The following is a 17,800-nucleotide window of genomic DNA, read 5'->3' as shown; positions in this document are numbered from 1 at the left end:
TATGCATGAATTTTTTTGTTTATTTTTGTAGGCTTTTTTAGATTTTTTGAGGTATAATTAACAATTAAGCCGGGCACGGTGGCTCAAGCCTGTAATCCCAGCACTTTGGGAGGCTGAGACGGGCGGATCACAAGGTCAGGAGATCGAGACCATCCTGGCTAACACGGTGAAACCCCGTCTCTACTAAAAAATACAAAAAACTAGCCGGGCGAGGTGGCGGGCGCCTGTGGTCCCAGCTACTCCGGAGGCTGAGGCAGGAGAATGGCGTAAACCCGGGAGGCGGAGCTTGCAGTGAGCTGAGATCTGGCCACTGCACTCCAGCCTGGGCGACAGAGCCAGACTCAGTCTCAAAAAAAAAAAAAAAAAAAAAAAAAAAAAAACAATTAAACTTGTTACAATCAAACTTCAAAGCATACAATATGATGTTTTGATATACGTACACATTATGTAATGATTACCATGATCAAACTAATTAACATATCCATCACCTCATATAGTTACATTTCTGTTGTGGGGAGATTACTTAAGGCCAACTCTCCTAGGTAACTTCAAGTACACAATACATTATTAACTATAGTCACTGTGCTGTACATTAAATCCTGGAACTTATTCATCTTAGAACTGCACATTTGTATCCTTTGAACCCACATCTCCCCATTTCTCCCACTCCACCCCACCCTGCCCCTGGTAACCACCATTCTACTCTCCATTTTTATGCTAAACCCATGAGTTCTTAAGTTGTTTTAACATGTTGTAGATTCAAAGTGGCAGCCAAGTTTCACACTGTAGTTGATGTGGAGCAGGATGGAAACAGCCCATTAGGACAAAAGAGCAAAAAACAATGATTTCATCAGCTTCTCAGGCTTCCTCTAATGGCCTCCCCTGCAAAGCAGGACACTAGGAAAACTGCTAACCTGTTGAACAGACAACAGCCCTCAAAAGATGATGGAAGCAATAAAGGAAGCTGCTGAATGAGCCAACAAATGAGGAGATGCGGTTGCAGCTAACTGCACAAGTCAGAATATTAGCTTAGAGCTTATTCGATGGGGCAAATGCAGTCAGACCTGGCAACTGTAGCTACTTCGATATAATGGACTGTCCAGGGCACAGCCCCAGCACTCAGAACAAGGGCTTCATCTCCTAAGTCACCAGGACATCGAGAATGGCCGAGGCTGCCACATGGAACACACAATCCAAGGCATCCCCTGAGGGTTGACCATAAATGCCCCCTGGTTGGGGGTGAGGAAAGAAAGGGCAGGGCAGCTCAAACACATTCCACCACACAGGATGGACTCAGGACTGAGGCAGGGACCCAGACTTAGGAAAAACAGAATGACAGAGGATGTTAGGAGGTGAACTATGTCAGGAATAGTCAAAGGAACTGGGAAGGCTTGGCCAGAGAAGACACGACCTGGGCATGAGAAGGGTGTGTGGCTTAAGGGGAGAGATAGAAACTCTTCCTATTTTTGAAAAGTTGCCCCACAAGGGCAAAATGAAATGTGATCTATGTGGCACTAGAGGGCAGAGCCAAGACTAATGAGTGAAAAGTTTTAAGGACGCAAGATGAGGAAGTCGCCTCTAGCATCACGGTTTTCAGTGGTGACAATCCTGCCCCATAGGGAACATTTTGGAAATTTATACAGGCTTTTGTGACTTCTAATATAGTCATACTAGAGCATTTACATGTTAAAATACAAACATTTATTACAAGTTTCTTTCCTGGTCCTTCTCCTCTGTATTACAGTTAAGGCAAAATTCTTACTTTAAAAAGATTATATGTGTTAGTTACATTATGCATAGATTTCATTTTGGAGTAGAAAAGAAGCTGTTACCAAATACACATTATGAAAATGGGGCCAAAAATACATTATGAAATTGAGTTTGCCAGCAATGGGACCTGCTGCTCTGGCAGAAAAGTGACAAACCAAAGGATCTTGGCCAAATCTGCCTATAAGCATTTTTGTGGGGTATGTTCTGTATTCTTCAAAATTTTGAATTAGTTGCTGACATTTAAACCCTGGGAGATATGAACACATCCAGCAAGTGGGCTGCACTGCTGCTTGGCAAAAACTCACCCTGGAAAAGGTAAGACAGCTCCCTTTGGAAAGGGGATCCATGTCTCTGGCCACCCGTCTGCACCCAGGCTCGCTTCACCCGCTTACACCATTGGCCGTGGCCTTTAGGGATCCGATTGTGGCTCCTGCTCTCCAATTCAAGCTCTCAATAAATCAACATAGTGCGCATTGGGGCTGGCATTCCTCCCTGGCAGAGATCCTGTATGGGAGAGTGAGGGAAGACTGACTCATCTGCCTGGAAAGAAATCTCAACTTTTCAAGGTTGTGGCTGTTTGGGGGAATCTCATAAAGCCTCTTCATGCTTCCCCAGAGAAGTACACAGCCACACAAAAGGTTACTTATAATTTCAATCGATATTGGACCCCTTATATCTTATTCTGCTCAAAATTAAGATTCCAGCTCTAATATGCTGTGGAGCCCAGCTGGCTAACCAAATCATACTTCCCATCCCAACTCTAATTTGGGAGATTTTTTCTATGTGTAATCAGATAATTTTTGATAGACTCCCCATAGGGATAACAACATTTAGTCTGCTACACCTGTGGACAGTCGGGCAGCTACTGAATGCTAGTGAAATAATGGTTCTTTGAGTCAAGCAAGTAAGTAACATCTAAAATCTGCTATTCTTGGAAGCTGCCTGCTTCCCAGAGGTCTCCAGCCCAACCACAACCGATAAATAAAATCAATTTTAAGACCAGATGCCCTCCCTCTCCAGTGACTCCTTAGGCCTGTAATTAAACAATGAAGACAGAGATATCGACTATGTTAGTGAGCTTTAAAAAATGAAATGTGGCATCATTTATTTTCTGGAGAACAAATGCCTTGAAGCTAGTGCCTGGTCATATTAATATTTCATTTTTATGTTTGTCTTGCCAGTGATCCCCCAGTCCCTTCCTGCTTTGCAGCATTCTCAGACTTCTTCAGAAGTCACGCATTTAAAAACATGTTTAAATACACATTCTTATAAAAACCGATTTCTCCTTGGTAAGAGGGGAGGGTTCAAAATACCCAGCATCCTCCCAAAAAATTACCAAGAAGCCTTTAATTTGGCACTTGTCCTTCCTGTGATTTAAACTCATCAAACCACAGCCGTCCCTGGATAAAATTAGAATCAGATATAACAAAAACAAGATATATAGAAGACTACTGGGAACAATCTTTAGAGATGATAAAAAAAATAATAAATATGGAGAGAAACTGTGCTTTAAAATCACACAATTTTAGATATATCCAGATCAATATATTAATACAAATACTGTGAAAAGCTGTATCATAGAAGTTGAATAATATTTTCATAAAACAAGGCAGTGTTTTCACAAGGCACCTTTCATCAAGCAATCTTACAACTTCAGAAAGCACTGGATAGAAAAAGGGAAATATTCCCCAAATCCAATAAAGCTCAGTTGCGCCATTTGAAATAACTGCCAAGAAATGGGACATTCTGGGACAGAATTTTGGATCAAACTACTATGTTATTATATCATTGTTTAGAAATGGAAACTCAATTATGTTACAGAATGGCCTTTGTGAATTACTAAACGACTTTGAAATAATAGATGAAAACTTTCTTCTCAGATCCACTCTCACTGGAATATGAGTGCTTTCTCTACTTGGCGTGAAATACATGTCCTTAAGAGCAAATTGTTCTGGCCAGAAATGCTCATGCATTATGGCAAGGAGCAGAATTACAGCTTTTACTTAAAGCTTTGCACCATAGTGAGTTTTATACAGCGATAGAAATGCCCAGAAATGGGTCTCAGGGAGACTGTTTGTTGCTGTCATCGTTGACTTAAATTGCATACCCTTTGTGTTTTCCAAAAGCCAAACCCTTATTCACCTGTAAATACGCTAGAAAGTGGGGCAGTGTATCAATAAAATAATGCCCCAACTCCCAGCTGATACTAACTAGTGCGTGTGCTAAAATAATACAATAAAAAGAAACTCTTGGACTTTAGCAAATTAAGTGGAAAGAGATATGGAAAAGTTCAAGACCAGTCAATAAAGTAAATAAACTATTTCTGTCCATCAGTCAAGTTTTGGAAGAGTTCATATAGATAAGTTTTACTACCCTTCTGGCATTAAGACATTAAAAGCTCCTTCTGGTCTTATGGATTTATTTTTTTTATTTATTTTTATTAATTAATTAATTATTGAGACAGAGTCCCCCTCTGTCACCCAGGCTAGAGAGAAGTGGTATGATTTAGCTCACTGCACCCTCTGCCTCCGGGTTCAAGCAATGCTCCTGCCTCAGCCTCCTGAGTAGCTGGGATTACAAGCACCCACCACCAAGCCCAGTTAATTTTTGTATTTTTAGTAGAGATGGGGTTTCGCCATGTTAGCCAGGCTGGTCTTGAACTCCTGACTTCAGGTGATCCACCCGCCTTGGCCTCCCAAAGTGCTGGGATTACGCGAGCCACCGCACCCAGCCTGGGTTTATTTTTAACAGAGTTATGAATATAACCAAAATCAGATCCCATCTGAGTACATTGCCTCCAAGATCCAGATCTTCTGCTTCAGGATCACCATGTGAGTGTCTGCAGCAAAACCTTCCAGCCAAGTGGAAATCACATGGCACCCACCACCTAAACCCTACATGTTCCTGTGCAGGCCTATCCCTTAGGTAGGACAAGTTGGGCAGTGGCTCTGGACCCTACATTTAAGGGGCAAGGATTGAGAAAGCCTTAGGGTACTGCACCATATCCTCTTTTCTGAATACCACTAACTTCCATCTCCAACTTTCTGTCCCAAATGGGCTTTGAAAAATGAGAATAGAGTGGACTCCTTCCAAGTGAAACTTTCTAGTGTGGGTCCCATACAGGTTTTATTACCCTGGTCCCAGACCCCAAGTCCCTGCTTTAAGCTATGGCCCTGCTTTAAGTACATTTCAGTAGTGGCCTTTCCCGGAGTCCTGAGAACTCAGAAGGAGGTTGTGGCAGGCCCTGCAGCACCAGGTCTCTTTCCTCCTCCAGAGATGGGGTCGTGTGGGCCTTCAACTGGGAAAGAAACTCCAGAAAGGCACAGGATATAGATCTATATTTTGTCTCTCAGATGAGACCATTTTAAGATGTCATCAGAGACTGTTTCTGAACATATTTTCTAAATCTAACATCAAACAAATTAATGCCTCAAGACACACTTTGGATTTCATATTACTTGGCTTTATTTTATTGAGGGAGTCAATCTTGTCTTTCAATAGAATTCACTGGTTCCAACAATTAATGACATAAATCCAGGAATGAGAGTGTCAGAGAAAAATCTGTTCTGTGCCTTCTTCCTCCTCCCTTAGCCCTGGGATCATTGAGGTTGTGTTTCTATAATGCAGGAAGCTGCCTTTGATTTTTCTTTTAGAAACTATGCAAAATAAAAAAGATTTGAGGGCCAGTGTAACTTCTTGAGAAGGACAAGGAAAAGAGCCAGAATCCCAGTGGTGCCGGAAAGACTCGGGGGCACATAAACCTCAAGGTCAGTCCTGCCTAGAAGCTGAAAGAAATCATAATAAGACTTCGTCTCTTTTCATCTTCAAAGTCCTCCATAAGCTCTAAATCATGTATCCCACCACACTACTGTAATCATGCGATTTGGCAGAAGCAAGAGACCTTTTATCTCTGGAGCTCAAAGCACTCTATAAATGCCAATTAATCCTTACAACTGCCCTGGGAGGTGATGGAATATTGGCGGACCTACTTTGTACATAGAGAAGTTATGTGATTTGGTCCAACCCACACAGCAAATTGGCAGCAGAAATAAGTTGGGAACTTGATCTGGAGGTTCTAATCCTGGGACACCTAAGGCTGAAAGCCTAGTCTGTATTTAAAGCATCTACATGGTAGCTGGCACATAGTAGATGCTTAGGTAATAATTTTTGAATGAATGAATAAGTTGGATATTCATATTTCTAACTGCCTGCTGAATGTGCCTAAGCTGTGGTAACATCCCCAACTCAGGTTCAAATTTCTTATCCAAATTTACTTTGACTCTTGGGTTTCCATTCATTCACTCTCCAACCAGAACACCTACTATAGCAGAAACCCTCTCCTGAGCTCAGTAGATAGAGTGGTGAATAATACAGGCAGCAGCCGTCTCTCAAGGAATTTACATCTTGAGAAAACAAGGTAGACAATAATGAAGAATACAAATAATGTTAGATAAGAGAGTGGAGTGATGTGACAATACATGAAAGCCAGTCGCTGGAGACCAAATGGTCATCCAGTTGCCACTGCAGGTGTAGGGCAAGAGCCATTTGCCAGGGCCCAGGGCACTAAGAATTTTTTTAGAGTTATGGCAACTTAAGGAAAGAAATTCCACTTGCTTCTATTCCACTACAATTGACAGCAAGACTTTAAGTCAGAAAAGGTCTAATGATTTGTCTTCAGAAATAATGAGAAAGAGGCAAACTGGTGATACTGTGTTGTAAGGAGTTCAGGGATGGAATAGGTGATGGCGGCTTCTGAGCTATAGGCCAGGGTTAAGACTGGTCCCCAGAGCCCGTCTGCACCTGAGCGTTGCCCCAAGGCATAATATTAAAAGTCCTGTGCATCCCAACAGAAACTGCTTACCTCTTTTATTTGCCACTCTGTCCATTCATTCACTTTATATTTATTGAGTATCTACTATGCGTCAAGCTCCAAATGCATCTCTGCCCTCAATGGCCCCACCACAAGCCAGGCCAACAATGATCCATCTCGATACTCTTTTATTTGACACACAGCATATTTTTTAGTTACAAGATGATTTTTGGCCCAGTAGTAACGAAAAAGGGGTCACATAGAGATAAATTATCAGCAGTTTTTTTGTTTGTTTTTTATCCCTGTCATGGCAAATTTGTAGTTTTAAAGTGAACTATTCAGCATCAATTGCAGTTTTTTCTTTTTTTAAAAAAAAACTAATATAATTTATTTTTATAAAAGGAGTTTTAGGTTTACAGAAAAATTTATTGGAAAGTACAGAGTGTTCCCACTCCCTTCCTTTCCTTATCTCTCTACTCTGGATCAATCCTGGAAATGTGCTTGTCTGCTTCCGTAAAGGAGCTAATAAGATCACTAAGCACATTAACCTTATGCTTTTCAAATCCCTCTAATATTACAAAAACAATTGTTAGAAGAACTCAGGTTACAGACAAAGCTCCTGCCTTTCTCACACAGAATTCAGAGCCAGCTGTGAACACATGAAATTCCATTCATGCTTATTGGACCTAAGGGGGCATTATTATAAGGAACAAACTCCAACATCTCTCCTGGGCTCGCTTTTCCCCTATCCTGAATTTAACTTAGTGGAGTTGAGGAAGAGGAGGTGGAGGAGAGGAGCTGGTCCTCCTGGCAATAGTAGCAGCAATACCTAGACGTCTGCAGTGCTGGTGGACTTGACTGTGAATGTTTCTATTTTTCTCAAGGTACACAACATTACCTCAAAGCCCATGAGCCTTTGAGGAAGCAGTTCTGTAAAGATGGATTCTTCAGTCACATGTTCCATATCTTCTACTTGCTTCTCCAAGTCACTGTAGTTTCCTCTTTGAACATAACTAAGTGGGCTTAAATTCCATCAAACCTCTCCTGCACTGTAACTGAAATTTAGCCTAGGGCAACAAAAATTTTCCTCACAACTGTTCACAGTTCTCTTTTCATTCTATCATAGAATTAACAATGCAGAGTAAGCCCAAAGATAGAGAGTGAAGGAGAAAATGAGAATTTAAAGGCTAGGCTGATCCTCCAATTAAAGACTTATTCTCTCTAGGTGAGGGTTCTCAGAATAGAATTCCCCTGAGCCTATCTAAGAATATGGCGGTTGGCTCTGAAACTTCTAAGAAAATCAGAAACCAACCAGCACCTCAGGAATATATTCATAGATCAACTGGAAATGCAGGAAGGGTCCTTTCTTAGAGATCATTTGATCTAGACTCCTGAAGATTTTGTCAATGAAGAAATTGTGGCCCAAAACAGTGGAGAAACTAGGCAGGCCTACATCAGAGTCAGGAGAAAACAGAAATGCAATGTCCTGATTCTTCTTACTTTTCACTATACACAGATATTGCTCCCTGCACACATGCATATATACTTAAAATCTACTTTCTACAGAGTTTAAGTTCACTTTAATCAGCTACAGACTGAAAATGAACAGGGATGTTTTGGTCAACCAAAGATATGTTAATGTCCAAAACCCCAGAAATAAGCTGGAAAAAAGTAATTGGCATTGCTGGTCCCTGGAAACTGTGTGGCCCTTTCTCCCCGACACTTTCATGCCTGCAAGCAAAATTCTCTGTCACTTACATGTGCAACTATCTCTGTTTCCCAGAGATCCTGAGGGCAGCCAGCTAAGGCTAAAAGGCCTCGATGACAGAGCGACTAAAGTTTTCTCTCTATACTCTCTGGGCTGAAAGCTGGGCCTGCCCACTCTGTTCTATCCACTGCCGGTTGTAACTTATGAAATTATGCTACAGTTGATTGGGTGCCAGGTCCTGGACCAAGTGATTTTCTTTTGTCCTCACAATTACCCCTATCTGTCCAATGGGAAAACTGAGACTCAGGTGAACCCACTGGTCTCCCTCCAAAACCTGCTGCTGCCTTCCTGGCCATGTTCTGGTCAACCAGGAGTTGACTCTTCTCTGTTCTAAAAGTGGAGTGGCAGCTGTGAGGACCCCAAAAGAAGACCAGTTCCAGAAGCCAAGCCAAAAATACTGATATGCTTTCTGCCCCCAGGAGTTGGAGGAACTTTACCTAAGTTCTTGGACTCAAGACTCACATTACTAAACATCAGGATGGCCAGCCACAGTCAAAATATTACAACTGGGTACCCCAAATCTACAAAACTTTTCCTCCAAGTCCCAACATTCTATATTTTGTGCAATCAATTTCCCTCCTTCCTATGACAGTCTCAGGAGGAGCATTGTGTCCTCTTCCCTGGAAAATCTCTTCTTGCCACTCCTCTTACCAGGTGACTGACTGGCCCCTGTTGACCTTCTGTGCATTTTACAGAAATTGTCCTCTTCACGGTATCTTTGCTTTGTGGTGGCAGATTGGGGGTGACATCATCACAGCCATAGCCATATAACACCAGAAGTGTCCCTGCTGCCTAGTCTTCCACCATTGAAAATCCACCCCTTCTGTCCATATGTTGTGCTATACCAGTGAGGGGATGTTGATGTTCAGGGGGGATGAATCCATATCTGCAGGTGGATGAAGCAAGGGATTTCACATAAATGATTCTCTAATTCTTACCTAGCTGTGATGGCCTCTAAGCTCCAAGGTCACAGCTTAGGTGGCTGAGCTGACCTTTGAACCCAAATTAGCCTGGCTCACAGCTCATCACTACCCAATGCTGCTTCCTATTTCTGGAACTTTCTTCATTTTGGAGATACTCCTGGAACATCCCTAGACATGGCCTCCCACATTCCCCACTCCTACTTTCCATGGTGTTTGTCGTTGCTCAGTTTTCCTCAAACTTAAGAAATACAGAAAAATACGGGCCCACAGCTCAGTGTAAAGGAAAGTTTAAAGCTGTGGTTTTCTGTGATCACTTAGTGTCAACACAGTTATGAACCTAAAAGCAAACGTGGGCACTAAAATTAAATGGCACTGGTTAAGTGTTTGGTTATAAGGTAGTCATAGATGTGATCCAAAATCAGGTTAGATTTGGTTTTTTAAAATATCAAGACATTAAATGTATTCAGTAATAAAATATTGAAATTAAAAAGTCAAAATTTAAAACTTTTCACTGAAATGATGGATTCCCTGGGAATCCATGGCCAGCAAATTAAGCAATAGAGGGGAAGATCACCTTCCCTTTCTCACAGGTGGTGCCGGAGGCCCCCTGGACTTTGAGATAGGAGTTTGTGTGTGTGCATGCAGGAAGAGGAGGGACTCTTATAGCTAACATTGATTGAGTGCTTACTTTGTGCAAGACTGGTTAAGCACATTATGTGTTTTATTTATTTAACCCTCCTACGAGGGTTATCATCACAGCAATCTGCTATGAGCTAGGTACTCTTACCTCTGCCTTTACTGATGAACAAATCAAGACCTAGAGAGATTAAATAATTTGACCAGGGTCACACAGTTAGTGGAGAAACACTTGTCTATGGTCAAAGCTCAAGCTGCTAACCTGAACACTAGTTCTCTCTCTCTCCCACGTGCAACCCTAATGAGGAATGTCAGCACAGTCAGTCAACCTTGGTTCTCCTCACTTTCTTTTTACCACCTCTGGTTGCACCAGCACTGATTCTGGGCATCACACAAAAAGCCTGCATGGGCACTCCCCACAGCGCCAACTCAGCATCAGGCCCACGACAGTGGCTTAGGAAACACTTGGCTTGTTGTGAAGGAGTAAAATGCTTTAAACAACAGATGAGTGTGGTGTGTGTGTAGTGTTGTTTGTTTCCATTTTTCTTATTATTCCATTCCCCTTTTTATGGATCACCAAACACTGGCTGGAGCAAATCCAAGCAAGTTAACTTTCTGTTATTGACAGAAGGACAAGGAAACCAAAATGAAGATCATATTCCCCAAGTAGGCCCCCACATGCCTTCTCCATCTCCTCTGGAACCTGGTGGATTTTTGAAGAGACAAAGCTCTTACATTGCTGTTATGGGGATGAGATTTAGGGAAAAAATTATGAGGCCTAACTGATGCGAGACATTCTCTCTGACTTGGGGCAGGTGGGCTGTATTCCCAGCTGCTTGGCTCTTTCCTCTCTTCCTTGGCTATTTCAGACAGGCACTAAAGGAGCCCAGAGATATCTCCAGCGGTCACCTGAACCCCAGCTTCGGCGACCACCTCTGTCACAAAGACACTGTGCAAAGACTTGATTGAAAAAGCATATGTTCAAACCTGATTGAACTTGCTAACTTAAAGAGGCATTAAAGTCAGGAAATGAAAAAGAGATGAGCTGTATTAGTTTACCTTTGGGACCCGAGATAGTATATTTATACAGTCGCCATGAGGTAACAATGTGGAAGGGTTCCAAGGCTTGGCATGATCTAACCTGCAAGTCTATTTTCTTGTTTTCCGGTCTAGAATCCTCTCCTTGGGGGAGCTGAGAGCTGTCTGGTGCTAAATGTTTCCAGCCAGAGAACTTCTAACCTCTCTCTAGAGACACTCCTGAATAAATTAGTAAGTCGGATTCTTCTCTTTCATTTCACCTCACTGCCACTACTTACGTTCTTGGTACCAAGCTAAACAAGTCCCCACTTTGGTGGTTTACACGGAAACGTATTTGCTGTTTGTTTTCATGCTCCCTGAAGTCATTTCTGGGTCCTGGCTCTGTGTTTTTGGTTTCTTTAATCTCTCCTCATAAATCAGTCCCTCCGTTCCCTTCATCGTTTTATTGCCTTTCTCTGAACTCTCTCCAATTTGTCTACATATTTCTAGTGCTGGGTGTCTAAACATAATTTACTGGACGAAAAGCCATATTTGGAAGGACCTCATCAATTTATCTCTTGCCCTGAATCTTTTCAAGGGGTCTTGGGTATAGTTCTAAATACCACTGACCTGTTGACTCCATTAATTAATAAATATCCCCTAGAACAACCTGATAATGTTGTCATGAGATTGCATGGCCAAAAACTCCCTTAAAGAAGAGACTGTTGTTGGTTTTTTGTTTTGTTTTGTTTTTTCATATCCTCTGGTACACAGTAATTAACCAGTTTGGAGGGACCCACCTCACACCTTGGTACATTTTTTAATGAGTGGTGTTAGAGAAAGATTTCAGGGTATTTTTCACAGGTAACCACAAGCTGATGGAGGAAGGCTATTTCTAAATTGGCCGTTTAGATGGGACACACTTCCCTAGAGAAACTGTGCTGTTTGTGGTTAAGTTTAGCACCTAGTTCACAAAATATACTTAACAAAGTTTTAAAAATGTTCACAAATCCCATTGTGGCCAAGAGTAGGGTGAAAGAGGAATTCTTACATACAGGTAATAACTGTGCAAGTTGGCACAACCTTTTGCAGGGTAATTTGGCAACATGTATCCAAAAGTTTTACAAGTACATGCCCTTTGACCAATGGGTAACCAGTGAGGTTACTTCTAGGAAGTTATCCTAAAAAAAAAAAAAAAAAAAAAAAATTGAAAAGGGGACAAAGATGTATGTACAAAATGTTTATCCAAGTATTATTTAGAGCAGTAGGAAAATATTGACAATATCCTAAAAGATTTTTTAAAGAGTAATTGGGTAAATAGAATGAAAATAGGCTACGAAGATAAATATACAAGGATATTTAGCATAGTATTATTTATAGTAGTATGAAAAACTGGAAATAACCTAAAATTTCAACATACGGTGATTGGTTAAACAAGTGGGTCTAGCTCCATATTTATTCAAACAGAACAATGCCTATGGCGGCTAGACATGGTGGCTCATGCCTATAATCCCAACACTTTGGGAAGCCAAGGTGGGTGGATCACTTGAGATCAGGAGTTCAAGACCTGCCTGGCCAACATGGTGAAACCTCATCTCTACTAAAAAAAATACAAAAATTAGTCAGGCGTGGTGATGATGTTTCTTTCTCCACAGGTCACCTAGGAAAGCAAGGGCAAACTTGTGTACACCTGCAGTCCCAGCTACTCGGGAGTCTGAGGAAGGAGAATCACTTGAACTTGAGAGGTGGAGGTTGCAGTGAGCAGTAAGCTGAGATTGCACCGCTGCACTCCAGCCCGGGCGACAGAGCGAGACTCCGTCTCAAAAAAAAAAAAAAAAAGAAAAGAAGAGAAAATAAAGAAGGGAGGGAGGGAGAGAGGAAGGAAGGAAGGAAAAGATGCCTATGGCATATTGAGTTAAAAGAGCATCTGACGAAGAAGGAGTTACAATGTGATTCCATTTTTATTTAGAAAAATCTCTATCTCAGGCTGGGCACGGTGGCTGATAACTGTAATCCCAGCACTTTGGGAGGCCAAGGCGGGCAGATCATGAGGTCAAGAGATCGAGATCATCCTAGTCAACATGGTGAAACCCCACCTCTACTAAAAATACAAAAATTAGCTGGGCGTGGTGGCACATGCCTGTAGTCCCAGCTATTCGGGAGGCTAAGGCAGGAGAATTGCTTGAACCCGGGAGGCAGAGGTTGCAGTGAGGAGAGATCATGCCACTGCACTCCAGCCTGGTGAAAGAGCAAGACACCGTCAAAAAAAGAAAAAAGAAAGAAAAAAAAGAAGAAAAAAAAAAAGAATAATCTCTACCTCTAAGTTTATAAATATAAATAAATATATATACACACATATATGAGACAGAGAGATCTGGAGAAAAATATCCCGAAATATTCATATGGTTGTCTCTAAGTGATAGGCTGAAGGTGTTCTACTTTATTGTCTAATCCCAATCCAGTGAGCCTGGTTACTTATAAAATTAGCAAAACCTATAAACCTTCTTTTTACTTTTTGAAGATTGAAATAAAAACCAAATCAAGGGCCAGACATGGTGGCTCACACCTATGATCCCAGCCCTTAAGGAGACTGAAGTGGACGGATTGCTTGAGCCAGGAGTTCCAGGTTGCAATGAGCTATGACCACGCCATTGCACTCTAGCCTGGGCGAGACTCTGTCTCAAAAAACAACAACAACAAACAAAAGAAAACCAAAAACAAAAACAAAAAACTAGTCAGAATATACTGGACTTGTACTATATGCAAAAGATAAATAAGGGTCACTTTCCTGCCTTGGGTAAATATGCAGCTGTATGCAGTGCTGTGAGAACACGCCCAAGCTGAGGAAGGAACCATGATAGGGCCTGGGAAGATTGTGCAAGGCTTTGGAAAGGAGGTCATGTTTCATTCAGACCTTGAAGGATGAGCAAAGTAGGAAGGGGCATTCTAATTCCACCACACTACCTCTTGAGTATCAAATTTACTTCTTTTAAAAAGAAGAAAAAAACTTCCTTCCCAGCATATTGTTGGTCTATCCCTCTAGTATGAATATAGTTACAATAATTATCTCTGTAACACACAAGTATTTAATGGTTGTGTTTGTATGATCAATGAAACAGTTAATCAATGTATGTGACCAGCATTAAGCTGATTTTGCTAACAACCTGTTAAAATGGAGAAAATCAAAGATCAAAATAAATAGTTAATGGAAAATCAATTCCAACTGGACTCCCAGTAAGGAAATGTCCTGCTTAACTAAACATGTGGCCAGCACTGAGCTAGGCACGGAAATATTCTTATAAAAGTCCCCAGCCCCAGCCCTCTTCCACATCCACACCCTCATATGTGTCCAGCCTTCATCATCGTCCGCACAGGGCTGCTGCTTGTTAACTGAGTGTTGATATGTTCTCTTAAACGACATTGTGAAATATTGACTCACATCTGATGTTTCCACTCACTTTCTAGATTCTTGGCTCTAAGACAGAATAGTCAATTGAATTCCAGATGCCAGGATGCACGTATCATCAAACGGAGGAATGATCCTCTGTTGAAAGATGATGTTTCTTTCTCCACAGGTGACCTAGGAAAGCAAGGGCATGCTTGTGTGTGGACACTCACTCATACCATGTGTGCTCGGGTTGTGTGCCCAGGCTACCAAAAGCCCTTTGCATACTAAGTTATTGGTTTATCCACAGAGCGTTTTGCTGACTTCTCTCCAAAAAAAAAAAATAATAATAATAACCAGCTCCTTAACCTTATTAAACCAAACACTTAAATTCTGAAGCAGCCCAGGAGAATAAGAAGAAGGAAACCACTAGAACCCACATTGCTGCACTCTCCTCAGAAGGTAGACTCACGATTTGATATGCTGGTTAAAACACACACACACACACTCTGACACATACAACGGAGGTGGCCAAAAAAAATCAAGACATGCTAGAAGATAATTATCTTGAATTAAGGGAGGACCAATGTCTACAGATACAAAGAGCTCAAGAAGTACCAGGAAAGCACAACAATGTAAATGACTTAACATCACAGGACTGTGCACTTAAAAATGGTTAAAATGGGCCTGGTGCAGTGACTCACACCTGTAATCCCAACACTTTGGGAGGCTGAGGCAAGAGGATTGCTTGAGCTCAGGAGTTTGAGACCAGCCTGGGCAACATAGTGAGACCTCAACTCTACAAAAATAAAAAAATTAGCCAGGCATAGTGGCACGTGACTGTAGTTCCAGCTACTTGAGGGGCTGAAGCAAGAGGATCGTTTGGGCCCAGGAGTTCAAGGTTGCAGTGAGCTACGATCACACCACTGCACCCCAGCCCGGGTTGACGGAGCTAGAACCTGTCTCAAAAAAAAAAAAAAAAAAAGCCCTTGGCAAGATGCACTAGTAAGACTCTCTCCACTTTATCCTCTACCCTACCACCAGAGATGGAGAAAAGAGTTCTTCTAAGGTATAAGGCCAACTCTTAATGCCACATAATACCACAGGATATGTGCAGAAGTTATCCCCACCCCAATCCTGGTCCTTTTTCATCCTAAAGCCTCATCTCTCCCCTGAACTTTGCCTTGTCCTTTAACTCCACCTATCTCTCATTACTTTCTTTAGATGAGCCCAAGGATGATGCTGATTTGTAGGTAACAGGGAGAGGGGTGAGTTTGAGGGATGGAGTGGGCTGAAGAAAATAGGGCAGTGACATTCCAGAAGTCTCTAGAAGAGGGATAGGAATCCAGGTGGGGATCTAGTTGAAACTGAGGAACTTGTATTATGTATTTAATTGGGGTAACATTGGGGTGGGTTGATGGAGATTAGGGAACTTATGATAAAGTTGCCTAACAAGCACATTTTTTTCTTTTTTACTTTGAATATTTATTTGAAATGGTGTGGGTTAGTGTTGATGAAATTGTGGAGAGTTTTATTTTTATCAGGCTGGTTCAGCCCATGTTAGCTTCCTGTTGACTCCTAGGTCTCTCATCACTCAGTTCAGGCACTATGTTATTTATTTAGTTAGTTAGCTAGTTAGTTAGTTATTTTGAGACAGAGTCTCACTCTGTCTCCCAGGCTGGAGTGCAGCGGCATGATCTCGGCTCACTGCAACCTCCAGGCACTACTTTCTCTTGAGGTTTTTCCCTGACTCCAAGTCTCAATCACATGCCCCATCTTCCGGACTCTCATAACTCCTCAGGTATACCTTGACCTAAGAACTTATTATGCTCCACTCTTGCTTTCCTTGTCTACCCTGACACTAGACTGCAGCTCCTTCAGGACAAGGAATGTCTTTCATTCTGCATCCTGAGCACCAAGCACTGTGTCTGGTAAGTGACAAGTGCCCAATTGTTATTTTTAAACAAATAATACGGTGAATGAGCAAAGAATTCATACTACAGGTAATTCATCTCAAAAACATGAGTGGTTACAGAGGGATAATTAGTCTGCTATTCCACACCTCCAGAAACCCTGATGATTAAGCCAGAAGAAACAGACTTTTTACATAGTAAGTTACAGCAAACCCGTATGTGAATCAGTCATTGAATGAATTAATGAAGTGACCAGTTAATCTAAAACAAGGCTCAGGCAAAATGTGAGACAAAACAAAGCAAAATATGTGACTTTAATTCCCTAGAGTTGAAGGCATATACCAGGCAGGAACATCATAGTCTTGAAATCTAAGAAAGATCAGGCCAGGATTTGCCAGTCCCAGTTGAATAATAGTGGTTCCAAGAACAGATTGTTAAGATATGCTAGAAGATAATTATCTTGAATTAAGGGAGGACCAATGTCTACAGATACAAAGAGCTCAAGAAGTACCAGGAAAGCACAACAATGCAAATGACTTAACATCACAGGACTGTGCACTTAAAAATGGTTAAAATGGGCCTGGTGCCCATTCAGAGAGGCATCTGACGTTCCTCTCCATGGACCCCAGAATATCATTTTCTTTCTCATGTTTACTCCAGGGCAGCAACAGAGCCAGTTATTTTTTGTCACTTGTTACCCCATTGAATTCTAATGTACACCACTTCCTAAAGGAAATTAGTCTTGAACAATGAGCAGGAGTTAACCAAACACAGAAAAGTAGATAGGGTGTTATAGAAGGGTAAACAAGTTAAGCACAGGTTTGGAGGTCTGACTCTGCATGGTGAGTACATGGAACCATGGATGTGGAGAAATCCAACATCCACTGCAAGGCACAGAAAAGCTGGACACAAGCCTGGAAAACACAGGGAAAACTAAGTCTGAGATAATATTGTATGCCACACAAGGGAGCCTGAATTTTATCTTGATTAGGACAGGAAGCTATACACAGTTTTTAGATGGGTAATGATAGACTCAGATTTGCATTTAGAAAGATCACTCTGGAAATAGAGAAGGGAGTGAAAGGCAGCAAGCTGGAGTCAGATAAGTGACTGCTGCAATCGTCCAGACAAAGAGGGTCCTGAAACTTACCTGCACCCTTGGAGCCACATAAAATAAGAATAAGCCTACCCCTAGAAGTCAGAGACAGCAGGGAATCTTGTACTGAGTTATTGCGAAGAATTCATATGCCAGCTCCAGTCCTTTATTTGGACAGAAAAGAATAGAATATAAAGAACAGTGTGTCTTAGAACCGTCTGGTACAATTGGCCCCAGTCATCAGACCTGCCTCTGACTCATGAAGCTGTCACCCAAAAACATAATTAATTTCTAGACCTTTTTCTCATTCTACACCTGTGTCCAGAATCATTTCAACCTGGATCTGCCTTGTCCTTGATTCAAAGGCCCTTGATGTGGTCTGACAGTCAGCACTCTAAACTCATGCCCAACTCTCTGATACTTACCTCTGGCCAGCCACTGCCCCATTTCTTTGTTTTCCTTTGCAGCAAAACCTCTCCCAA

General features: G+C 41.7%; 1 long non-coding RNA gene across 1 annotated transcript in view; it reads right to left on the bottom strand.

The window, feature by feature from the left end:
- LOC107126726 (uncharacterized) overlaps positions 1–17,800 on the bottom strand; it is a 108,806-nt gene that overhangs the window by 78,570 nt on the left and 12,436 nt on the right. Inside the window, exon 2 of the long non-coding RNA XR_001483467.3 lies at positions 14,383–14,504. This is a non-coding gene — a long non-coding RNA (uncharacterized lncRNA). The remainder of the gene's footprint in view (positions 1–14,382; positions 14,505–17,800) is intronic.

This window comes from Macaca fascicularis, chromosome 11 (genome assembly GCF_037993035.2).
Source record: "Macaca fascicularis isolate 582-1 chromosome 11, T2T-MFA8v1.1".
In the NCBI taxonomy this organism is placed as follows: domain Eukaryota; kingdom Metazoa; phylum Chordata; class Mammalia; order Primates; family Cercopithecidae; genus Macaca; species Macaca fascicularis.
The sequence above is the reverse complement of the archived record's forward strand: the minus strand, read 5'-3'. Positions and strand labels throughout refer to the sequence as shown.